Source organism: Dermacentor variabilis, chromosome 2 (assembly GCF_050947875.1).
Source record: "Dermacentor variabilis isolate Ectoservices chromosome 2, ASM5094787v1, whole genome shotgun sequence".
Lineage (NCBI taxonomy): Eukaryota > Metazoa > Arthropoda > Arachnida > Ixodida > Ixodidae > Dermacentor > Dermacentor variabilis.
The window spans coordinates 109,917,199-109,929,659 of NC_134569.1; the positions used below are offsets into that span (position 1 = coordinate 109,917,199).

At 44.5% G+C, this 12,461-nt stretch overlaps 3 non-coding genes across 3 annotated transcripts; all 3 read left to right on the plus strand.

Moving 5' to 3' along the window:
• The first annotated feature begins 1,047 nt into the window (after positions 1-1,047).
• On the plus strand, positions 1,048-1,131 carry TRNAL-UAA (transfer RNA leucine (anticodon UAA)). The gene has a single exon. It is a non-coding gene; the product is annotated as a tRNA-Leu (tRNA).
• Positions 1,132-10,218: 9,087 nt separating this feature from the next.
• TRNAL-UAA (transfer RNA leucine (anticodon UAA)) lies at positions 10,219-10,302 on the plus strand. Its single transcript has one exon. It is a non-coding gene; the product is annotated as a tRNA-Leu (tRNA).
• Positions 10,303-11,539: 1,237 nt separating this feature from the next.
• Positions 11,540-11,623, plus strand: TRNAL-UAA (transfer RNA leucine (anticodon UAA)). Its single transcript has one exon. It is a non-coding gene; the product is annotated as a tRNA-Leu (tRNA).
• Positions 11,624-12,461: the final 838 nt, after the last annotated feature.

A 12,461-nucleotide genomic window follows, 5' to 3' on the forward strand; every position in this document is an offset into this window, starting at 1 on the left:
TCCCACCGAAGTGTGACCCGCGCGCACCTCACGTGAGGCTCCCAGGCACTTTGGGTTTCGGTTCTGGCAGGGATGAGATGCCCAGTCCTGCTGTTGGCAAACACGACTCGAGCTAAGCGTCTGCCGCACCTACATTCAATGCTGTAACCTCCGATAAGAGTTTAAAAAAAAATTCTTGTGCGCAAGCATTAGCGCTGTCATCGTGACACCAGTTTTATCATTCACTGGAGGTGTTTTATCATAACCCCATCTCATGCGTAAAAACCAGCATAAACACGAACGGACAGTTATGTGGCGGTGTCGTTATGTTTTACTGAGAAAAAACGTCTCACCTTAACACAAAGTGCTTCCATCGTCTAGGACCGTGATACGCACTTTGATATTCCTTCATTCATTCATTCCTTCCTTCCTTCCTTCCTTCATTCATTCATTCATTCATTCATTCATTCAGTCATTCATTCATACATTAAAAAGCGAAATGAGAATACCAAAGGGTACTGCTAACAAATCGGTGCATACTTTCATGCAGCGTTGCACTAAAATTCAATATTAATAAGACGCAAACGCCTACAAACGTAAAGCACAACTTTTTTCTAAGAGGCATGGGCTCAGAATACCGGTAAACTACTTAGAAAAACAATTCCAACATTTAGGCAACGTTTATGTCAGACATGGGAGTTGCTGCAAAGTGGTCGGTGGGAAAGCAAAAAAGAAAGAAAATGAATTGGGAAAACAATATTTTTCCCTCTTACATCGACTACATGAAAAAATAGGCTAGAGTTGACAGGATCAGAAAAGACAGAACTAACGTTGTGCCTTGCATGCTAATGAAGTCGCATAACAATGCTTACATGTCGACATAATACGTCTTAATTTGTTCTTATTTAACAAATACACCGAACGACGTTTGACGTAATTTTGGTATGCACGGTGACGGAAAACACACACATGTGCGAACAATGATTGTTTGGATTGACTGACCTCAGAGTCCTGCATTCTTCGCTCGAACTAAAGTCGACGTTAGGAACGGTGCCACCGACATCGCTCGTCAGGATGGCCGAGTGGTCTAAGGCGCCAGATTTAAGCTCTGGTCCTCGTAAGAGGTCCTGGGTTCGAACCCCACTCCTGACAACTCTTCCGATATTTTTTTGCTTTGTATTGGATACTTCTTGTCACGGCAGGATACTTTGTATTTTGCAATCCGAGACTCCCAGTGTTTCATTTGTGGATGATACTGCCAACTTTTGTTAGAATTAGCAATAAGATGGTAACATTGGTGGTATATATACAGGGTGTTTAAGATAACTTTAGCCAGGGTTTAAAAATATATACCGGTGTACTCTAAGACGACACGACCGGCACGTTGCTGACTTTTGCATGTATTGTGTCGTGCTATTTCTTGTATTTTGCTTAATTAGGTGATTACAGTCAATATTAAATAACCAACTTCTGAAGCAACGAAGTTAGGCGAAAAAATTCATTTGGAAAGTTAGAGAGCGCCTTCCAAAACAGTTTCCAAGACAGTTTCTAACTTTCTATTTATTAAGTATTAGTGCTTTTCAGCTTACTGCGGATGGGCCCGCGAAATAGAAAAAAAAATACCACGTGACATATCCGCTTGCGCGCCGTGATTGTAGCGCTCCCAAAGTGTTCGCGTACAAACGAACACAGCATCTAGCATGGCGTGCTGCCGCATAAAAGGCGACAGGGCAGTGAAGGCTTTGGCTGTGCAATTTACGCAGCGATGTGCTCCCCTCGTTCATGATAGCGATAAGCAGATTTGTTTTTAGAGTGTAGAGTGTATGTTTGTTTCTGCGCCGAACGCTTGCGAACAGTGCAATAACGACATGCAAGCGGGCTTGTCATGTGCTGTTTCTTTGTGTCGATTCTAGCTAGCGCTTACCTCATCAATCTCATCTCATCTCATAATCATAATCTCATCACCCCCCATAATCTTCTGCCATCCCTGACTGCGCTTCCCTTTTCTTGGCACCCATTCTGTAATCCTAATGGTCCACCGGCTATCCAACCTAAGCATTACATGACCTGCCCAGCTCCATCTCTTTCTCGTACCATCAATTAGAATATCGACTATCCCTGTTTGCTCTCAGATCCATACCGCTTTCTTTCTGTCTCTTAACGTTACGCCTGGCATTCTTCGTTTCATCGCTCTTTGCGCGGCCCTTAACTTGTTTTCAAGCTTCTTTGTCAGTCTCCAACTTTCTGTTCCATATGTCAGCACCGGTAGAATGCACTGATTGTACACTTTACTTTTTAAGGATAATGGTAAGCTTTCAGTAAGGAGAGGACAATGTCTGCCGATTCCTCTCCATCCCATTTTTTATTCTTCTGTAAATTTCCTTCCCATGATCAAGGTCCCCAGTGAGTAATTGGCCTAGGTAAACGTACTCCTTCATGGACTCTAGAGGCTGATTGGCGATCCTGAACTCTCGTTCCCTTGCCCAGATATTGGCCATTATCTTTGTCTTCTGCATATTAGTCTTCAACCCAACTCTTATACACTCTCTGCTAAGGTCCTCAATCACCTGTTTAACTCGTCACCAGTGTTGCTGAAACGGACAATGTCATCTGCAAATCGAAGGTTGCTGAGATATTCGCCGTTGATCCTTACTCCTAAGCCTGCCCAGTTTAATAACTTGAATACTCGTACCAAGCATGCAGTGAATTGCATTGGAGATTGTGTCTCCTTGGCTGACCCCTTCCTTTATAGGTATCTTCCTACTTTTCTTGTGGAGAATTTAGGTAGCTGTTCAATCTCTGCACATACTTTCCAAGATATTTATGTAAGCGCCCTGCACTCGTTAATTACGTAATGCCTCTATGACTCCTGGTATCTGTAATGAATGAAATGCCTTTTTGTAATCTATGAAAGGCAAAATGCAATGCTAAAGCTTTTTTTAGTCTTACCTTCCCCGGACATCTGCCGAATGGAATCGCCTCCTTCCCGATATTGCAGCCGTTGAAGATAATCAACGATTTCGGGATGCACTAACAACCTTTGTTTACTTTAGAGAATGTTGCATTTGTGTTTTAACAAAATTCACTGTATTTTATTGATCGTCTTTGTATCCTGTGTTACCAACTCCCCCCTATAATGTCTTTGGCCCTGAGGGTATATTAAATAAATAAATAAATAAATAAATAAATAAATAAATAAATAAAAAAGAGAGGCTCATTGTACTCTGTCGGTTTCTGGATTATCTAATTGATGACATGGATCTGATCCATTGTAGAGTATCCTTTACTGAAACTTTTCTGTTCCCTTGGTCGACTCAAGTTCAGTGTTGCCCTTAATATATTCGAGATTATCTTGGCGAATTTTTATAGAAAACTGGAAGTAAGCTAATGGCCTTATAATTTTTCAAATCTCTAACGTCTCCCTTTCTGTGGATTACTGTAATGTTTACATTCTTCCAGCTCTCTAGGACCCTTGAAGTCGATAGACAGATCGTAAGAAGGGTCGCTAGTTTCTCAAGCATTATGTCTCCTTCATCCTTGATTCACTTGACTGGTAGTCCATCTTCTCCTGCCGCTTTTCCCCATTTCATGTCTTGTAAGCCCCTTCTAACTTCGTAGCTAGATATAGAAGGAGCCTCTGTAGCCTGTTCATTACTACTTCAAATTGAGTGGTACCGTGGCTGTTTTGAGTAGTGTACAGGTCAGTGTACAATTCTACCACTTCTTTTATTTTATCTTCGAGATTGCTGATGATATCACCCTGCTTATCTTTCAGTGCATACATATTGGTTTGTCTGCCGCCAAGTTTCCTTCTCACTGATTTCAGGCTGAGTTCATTTTTTACTGCTTCTTCAGTCTTTCTCACGTTATAATTCCGAATATTGCTCATTTTCTCTTTGTTGATTACTTTTGACAGTTACACGAATTCTATCTGATCTTTAGTGTTGGAAACTTTCATTCTTTGTCGTTTCTTTATTATGTCCTTTGTTACATGGGAGAGCTTATCTACTGGTTGCCTTGCGCCTTACCTCCCACTTCAACTGCTGCTTTTACGGTTTACGGTTTCCTTGATTGTTTCTATATCATATTCATCTCTCTATTCGAAAGCTGCATATTTGTTGGCAAGTGCCAACCTGAACTGGTATGCTTTTTCCCTTACTGTGTCTAAGTTAGCCTGTTTCTTCTGGACCAATGTTACTTTTTCTCTCTTCAAATTATGGTGAATCCTAGCTCTCACTAACCTATAATCACTGCACATTACCCTAGGTAACACTTCTACGTCCTGCACTATGCTGGGATCCATAGAGAGAATGAAATCAATTTAATTTCTTGTTTGATGATTAAGGCTTTTGCAGGTGCATTTTTTATTCCAACGCGTACTGAAGAAGATGTTCATTATTCGCAGATTATTCCTTTCCGCGAATTCTGCCAGCATCTCTTTTCGAGTATTCCCAGAATACACGCCGTAGCTGCGAATTGCTTGTTCACTAGCCTGATTTTTCCCCACTTCTGCATTGAGGTCGCCCATGACTACAGTATACTTAGTTTCCTCTTTTCGCTTCGCTAATTCAACATCTTCGTAAAACTGCTCTATTTCTTCATCATCGTGACGGGAGGTGGGAGCGTAGCTTTGTGCTACCTTTATTCTACACCTCCTATGCAGCTTTATTACAACTACTGCTACCCTCTGAATAATGCTGTAAAATTAGTCAATGTTGCCCGCTATGTTCTTATCGATTAGGAATCATATTCCGAATTGCTTCTTATCTGGTAGTCCGCTATAACAGATGACGTGGCAATTTGTCAGCACTGTATAAGCCTCACCAGTTCTTCTAACCTCCCTAAGGCCAATGTTATCCCCAAGAAATGTCTCATAGTTCCTCAAAGAGTCCTGCTAGGCTAGCTTCACTCGAGAGGGTTCGGGTGTTAACCGTTGGAAGGGTCCGTTTCCATTGCAGGCCTGTCCGGGTCCAGAGATTCTTAGCCCTTCTGCCCCGTTACAGGGCTGCGCCGCCTTGGTCAGATGCTCCGCAGCTGCTGGGGACTGAGGGCCATTGGTTAATCGAATGAGTCATTTGGTAGGGAGGGGCCGAATACTGCACCATGGAGGCCAATTACTGTTCTTGTGAGGGAGTGTCTTGTTGAAGCTTACAAGGTCTTCCTAATTTGGTTGTACCTGGATTAGTATAGCGCCCCAATTCCTTTCGGCATTTTTGCCGGCATCAAGCGCCACTCCAAGCCTGTAGATGTAGCGTATCGGGGGAGGTGAATTCAATCTTCCCAAAGTAAAAACAAAAACGAAAAAAACGCGGGGATTCAAACTTCTGAATGTGGCAATGTGGCAGCCAAGCATCCAAGCTAGCTAAGTCAGATAACCCTGAGGGCAGTGAGACCACGTTATGTCGGAGAATCCAAGCCCAGAGGATTCTATACGTACCTGAAAACATGCTTGAATTATCCGTGATATACAGGTCATCGCAAGAGGTGGCACACCATATCTCTCAATGGTTCTCACATCGTGGTTCCGGAGTCTCCCGTACGCAAGCGGCCATGAGCGTGGCTAGGTACGCGATGTATTTTCGACGAACTCGAAAAGCACTTAAAATGAGTGTGCAAGAAAAGAAAAGAAAAATATAGAAAAGAAAAGAAATCTTTCGGTGCTTACCGGGAGTTCACGAGTCGCGTATGGATGGAGGTACACCAAACAGCGTACGGTCGCGTCTCCCTGCCTTTGCCATCGGAGAACTCTTCCCGAACGGGACGGGACTGATACTTAAGCGCTGCCCGAGGCTGAGGCTTCGGGTGCGAGGAGGGTGCATTGGCATAAACTTTAGCTCAAAGGGCAAATCCTCAGAGTGGTGAGACGGGCTGCCAGAACAATATGGTTCTGAGCCGCGCTTAAAGTAGGTGACCTTGGAAGCGGCCTTGCTCTATGCTTGTAAAGCGCTCACACGATGCCTCCTTTAAGCTACAGCGAACGTGTCTGCGACGAGCGGAGCATATCCACTTGAAGGTAATCCTGTTGCTGACAGTATTTTCGAGATATGCGCCGTGCTGTAAAAAAAATGCGCTGTCGTTCCACTTATTTTTTTTTTAACGAAACGCCGCTTTATGAGTGGAAGCACAAAAGTAACTGGACCGCGAATGCATATATTTGCGAAGTCCCGAAGTTAGTTCAACTGGTGCCCTCCCGAGAATTCGTTCCAACTAGATCCGTCTTACGAACTCCTTCGCTACAATATACAGAATCAGACGTTCCCGCAATGAAAGCAACTGCTGTCGCAGGCAGTAGTTTATGTAGAATGCTGCACCGTTCATTTCGAAGTTTTCCGTTATCACCCATCACGGCATTCAAGCCAGCGACACCACCAGCCGATTTTAATTTCTGGAAGAAAAAAAATAAAAGATGAACCGAACCTTGATGGAGCTGATTATAATTATAATAAACGATGGGGTACACGGTCAACGAACTTCTTGTGTGAACGCTTTTCTTTAAAAAAAAAGAAGTTTCTGTTCACATTCACTTCAAGTAGCACGAAAATACGCTTAAATTTTCTTTTTTCAGCAAGGTTGCTTTGCAATCCCTGCGCTGTGTACTGTCAGGTACCATAAAAACAGTTCACGAATATTCTTCCACCGTGTGGGTTTCCATCAAACTGATTTTGCTAACTCATCACGAGTGACTTGACAGATTGGCAGGTGCGCACTCATGACGGACCGTGCAGTTTTCTGTGCAGTGTGCGGCACACGCATCCTCGATGTTTCCCGTAAATGTTTACTCCTTTCCAGACATCATTCATTACTCACTTAATTTTGCTCCACTCAAAACTGACAGCGTGTAACGGCTATATGGGCCAATGAAAGGACACGTGTTGTTTCCAGTCTTCCCTACGCATGTCGATTTCGTTGCGACCGTAACGATAAATAACGAACGGAGGCGCTCTGCGCTTCGCGCGCAATTAAGACAGAAACCTGCGATTCCCCGAGCCTGCTCGCTTCGGCCTGGATTCAAAGTGATTTCACCGGGTGCAATCAGGATATAGCTTAGCCTGCTAGGGAACGTAACACACGAACAAGCTGTAATAGAATGAAAGAAATTGCGGTAGATGCTACGCAAGAGAAAGAGTGCCTACACGTCGTTTTCGCCTTGGTACGTAATTGAAAAAAAAAAATACAAAGTACGCTAACTTTATTTAGCCTGACCTCGTATGGTTCGCGCTGATTTGTGGAACGTTTTAGCTCTTTTTACAGTCACGGCCAACTCCTTACGACATAATTTTTCTCTACTCTTGAGGGTAGTTTTGCTTAGGTTCGCGCATTTAGTTAATTAGTTTAGGGTGTCAGTTAATTTCTAGTGCACATCACTTAAGTACAGAGTACACCCGTTCGCGCATATACCCGGATTGATCATTTGGATATAATGGTTTAATCCCACGAAGTTTCTGCCTTAGCAATTCAGTATAGCTTCCGCTAAATTCGGGCAAATATTTCTAGGACTAAACCGATAGAAAAGGTTCCCGCTTTTAGGCGCCAAGCCTAGCGAACATGGCGCGAAAGGAATGAAGTTGCACTGAGAGAGGAGCGTAAACAGTGTTTGCGTGCAGCTTTAAGGCCAACACAGACAGAACGATAATGGGTCAAGCAGTCCGGTATGCGTTATTTATTTTGCAAATATCAATAAGTGTGCATTGCATTGAACGTCCACTGCGTGTTCCAGCAAGCTGATGATTTACAAGGCGAAAGCCTTCCATGCATCATGAAACGAAAAATCCGTTGTCTTCCCGGCGTCCGGCGTTAACGTCCGATGTAAAGTCCCTAGATCTACTGCAATAAAAAAAAAATTACTAGGGACTTTGATGGTACCAAAAACCACGTGACCAAGTGATGACGTCACGTTCCCGGCGCTGAACCTGCGGCGACTCGCACGGCGAATTCCCACAGTGAAGTAAAGAGGATGAAGGTGAGCTAAAGTCCATTAAGGTGGATCAAAAAGGATTAATGTGAAGTAAGGTGCATTAGGCTGGATTAAAGTGGATTAACGTAAAATAGGGTTGGTACAAAATAGAGCGAATAAATTAGGGCGGATTAAAGCGGGAAAAAATTATATTAACATTATTTAAAGTGGATTAAAGATGGTACACATCAGATCAAGGTGAATTAACGTATAGTCTTAATTTAAGCTTATAACTTCGAGAAGCGGTAGTGTTTTCGCTTTCAAATCCCGTAAGGATACATAAGAGACTGTGAATATTTTTTTGTACAGGCCAATACCCCAATAGTGCTCGACCGTTTCGAATACACATAGACAGATTACTTATCGTGAAGTCAGTTGCAACATCCTAATTCAAGAAGCAAATAAAGTAGCGTACAGGGCCGTCGAAGAACTGTGAACACCAAATTATGTTATCTGTTCTTTAAGTGGTTGAAATATTTGGACAAAATTTCCGCAGACGGTCTAGAAACGACACATGCGTGGGGTCACATGTAGATGACCGTATACGAGTTAAAATATACCCAAAACTAAACACCACGAATACTTAATCCGGTTGCAATGTATTATGACACACTACGCATCATTGTGGCAATGAGTCATCTTTATTTACGGTGACAACATCCATAAAATTAAACACCCAGGCTTTCTCAAACCAAAGTGCGAAACGGTGAACGAGCGATAACCTTTTGCATTTTTAGTGAAAATAAAAATAAACAAGTAGAGTTGTTACCATTTCCTAGCGATGTCTGCCGCTTTTCCCTTGATTAATAATACAATCTTGATTGAAACATATATATTATTCCACCATGCGATACCTACATAATTGTTATTAAACTATTAACTGACTTTGTGCGTCTTCCCATTACATCAGCAGCGGCTGGGCCACAGCACCAATGAACGATAAGACGTCGACCAGCAAAATGCTTTTTCTTATTTACTAATTTACTAATTTACTAATTTACTAATGGAGGAAAGACGGCGGTTCCCGCCTCGGTCCGCGACCGCCTAATCATCCCGCCGCTTCCCAAGAACATGCCCCCGACGCGCTACGCCGGGAGACGCAACAAGCGAGCAAGCTACCGTCCGAAGAAGTTTGGTAACAGCAACGAGGCGGTGTACGTAGACGCGGCGCGATATGGAGGACGGAGAAGCGCACACGCGGTCGCGGCTGTAGACTGCACGGGTAAGTGCCTCGCGAGCGCCACGGTGACCACGGGACACACGGAGGCGGCCCAAGAAGCCGCGATAGCCCTAGCACTCGTCGCGGTGCCGAACGCTGCGATCGGGATCAGCGACTCGCTGGCTGCAATCCGCGGCTTTGAGCGCGGTCGTGTCTCGCGGGAAGCGGCCCACATACTCGAAATAAATGACGACGGCGACTCGTCATCGCCCTCGCAACCGCAAAATTCCACGGTCTTCCTCCTCTGGGCCCCGGCACATATACCGATCGATGTTCCACTCGCGCGCAACGAGGCGGCTTACGCCACGACCCGAGGTCTCACACGCCGAGCCACCGCTGATTATGTGGCCACCGCCTCCGCCCCCGAGAGCGGGGCATCGGATCTGCCGGATCGGGACACTACAACAGAAACAAAACAACAAGAAGCCCACTGGGCGTGGGGCGATCGCCTAACCACGTTCAGAGACCTCACCCAACGCTAAAGACTCGAAAGACGCCCATTCCCGCCACCGCACGATAAATTGAACAGCAACGAGGCCGTAACTTTACGCTTGCTCCAGACACACACCTACCCTTGACCCGCTATGTTACACCACTGCTATCCGCGTTTATACTGAACAGACGCGTGTAAACCTTGCGGACAGAGAGCAACGCTGCCACACATGCTCTGGGAATGTGCCGGCAAGAACGGTAATCAAACCAGCTCCGTTCGCGGCGCGTCCAAAATCGCGGCTGTTGCCAGAGTGCGGGAAGGCTCGAACTCGCTTCTTCCCGACGCCGCCGCGGATGCGGGAGCCGCCGGGGACCTTCTCCGTAAGCGTCTGTAAAGTCTTAACCTTTAGCAAGCGCGGGATGATGCTTTAATATAATCTTCATGCTCCCATAACAAAAGGCTTGAACATAATGCTACTCGTCAGCTGATCATGACAATAAGAAGCAACGCCAGTGAAATTGTGTTGTACGTCTCGTTTGCAATGTATACAGGTGATTTTTTTAATCTGGCATCAATCCTCACTGCGGGTTCCAAATTGCGACCAGCTTTACAATCACTTGTGAGGCCCGTATCGTCAGGATGGCCGAGTGGTCTAAGGCGCCAGATTTAAGCTCTGGTCCTCGAAAGAGGTCGTGGGTTCGAACCCCACTCCTGACAAGTATATTGATTAGTTTCTTTTTGTAATTTCGAAACACTGCGCTGTCGTGATTTTGCTTTCAAGAGGTCGTGTGGCGGAGTGTGTCGCCAGCGCAATCAAAGCACCTTGCAGAAATACCCTTCGCTTGTAATCTGTGAACATTTTGCAAGTGCATGATGATATTGTAAAATAATCTTGATGGTTCTGTAACAAAAGGCTTGAACATAATGTTACTCGTCAGCTATCATGACAATAAGAGGCAACGCCACTGTACTTGCGTTGTATGTCCCACTTCATTGAACACAGGCGATGTCTTTGAGATGGCATCAATGTTCGACGGGGCTTCCAAATTGCAACCAGCTTTGTATACAATCACTTGTCAGGTCGGTATACCCAGCAATGCGGAGTGGTCAGGATGGTCGATTGGAGGAGGGCAGCCTTTTTAGATCTGATTCGCTTGCAGACCCATTGCCAGACATTGAAATTCCTATTACCTGGTGCCATCCTGATTATTTACAGACATCTTATTCCATTGAGAGTTACTGAAAGACCTGCCTTCCATTGATACCTTTTTGGGACAGATTTCCTTCATGACCGTAGCTACCGTCTCATTAGGATACGTCTCACTCTTCTGCAGCCTAATTCCCGATTTCTTGCTGCACTCAGTGCGACCAAGTCGGTCGTTGATTTGTCTGATGCGATCCTTAATGGCAGAGAGAGCCTCCTTAATCGCTGACTTGGCCTTGGTTTCCAACTGGTTCGACTGATCAAGGGTCCTCTCTTTGGAAGCCCCACACTCGTGGGCCCCGCCTTCTAGCGTGCCCACTTCCCTGAATTTCGGAACCTCATTAAGCATCGGACGCTCAGACGAAGCGGTCTTCTTACAAGTGATTTCTCTGCGAAGCTCAACTAGCTCTAGCGTAAGCCTATCCACAGCCACCCTGAGGCTGCTGTTGTCTTTTTCTAACGTAACGCCAGGATAATGAAAACACCTTGCAGGAATACACTTCGTGTGTAATGTGTGAACATATTGCAAACGATTGATGGTACTGTAAAATAATCTTGATGCTCCTGTAACAAAGGGCTTGAACATAAAGCTACTCATTATCTGATCATGACAATTAGGAGCAACGCCAGTGTACTTGTGTTGCATGTCTTACTTTCAATGAATACAGGTGATCTTGTTGAGCTGCCATGAATCTTTGCCAGTGTTTCTAAGTTGCGACCAACATTACAATCACTAGTTCGTTCGGCATCGTCAGGATGGCCGAGTGGTCTAAGGCGCCAGATTTAAGCTCTGGTCCTCGAAAGAGGTCGTGGGTTCGAACCCCACTCCTGACAAGTTTACTGGTTATTTTCTTTTTGCAGTTCCGAATGCACAAATTCGAAGCGCTGCACCGTCATGATGATATGGGGATTTCAAGAAATCGTATAGCGGAGTGTGTCGGGGGGGGGGGGGGGGGGGGGAGCCACCCCAGTGAAAACACTTTACAGGAGCACACTTCGTCTGTAAAGTGTGAACATTTCTCATGCGCGTGATGATGCTTTAAAATAATCTTGATGCTCCGATAACGAAAGGCTTAAACATAATGCTACTCGTCAGCTGATCATGGCAATAAGAAGCAACGTCAGTGTAATTGTGTTGTATGTATTATTTCTCTTAATGTGTCTTATTTCTCTTATTTCTTCGGAAGAGGGCGTGCGTTTGAACTCCACTCATGGAAAGTTTATTAATTGTGTTTTTGCAGTTGCGAAAGCAGAGTTTCGAAGCGCTGCACTGTTGTGATGATATTTTGATTTGCCGAAGTCTTATGGGCTAGTGAAACGCCAGCATAATGAAAGCACCTTACAGGAATACACTGTGAATACACTGTGAAGTCCGCATATATAAGTCATAGGTATTATACATACCGTACCCAAGCAAGTACCGGTGTTGGTGCTGAAGTTCTTTAGTTCCAAACCATGGGGAAGTCCTATAAATTGAAGTTCCGAAATCCCAAGATATTAACTAATCAACCTACGCCATCTCAGCCATAGAAGCGCTTCAATCACTGAAATGAGTAGCTCATGTTTTCGGTGCTATTTCTGTCATTTTTAAATATTTTTTGCACCTCTAAAAAGAAATTGGTATAAAAGTTAGGCTGTTTCTGTCCCAAGTGGAAACATGCAGGAAGTATAA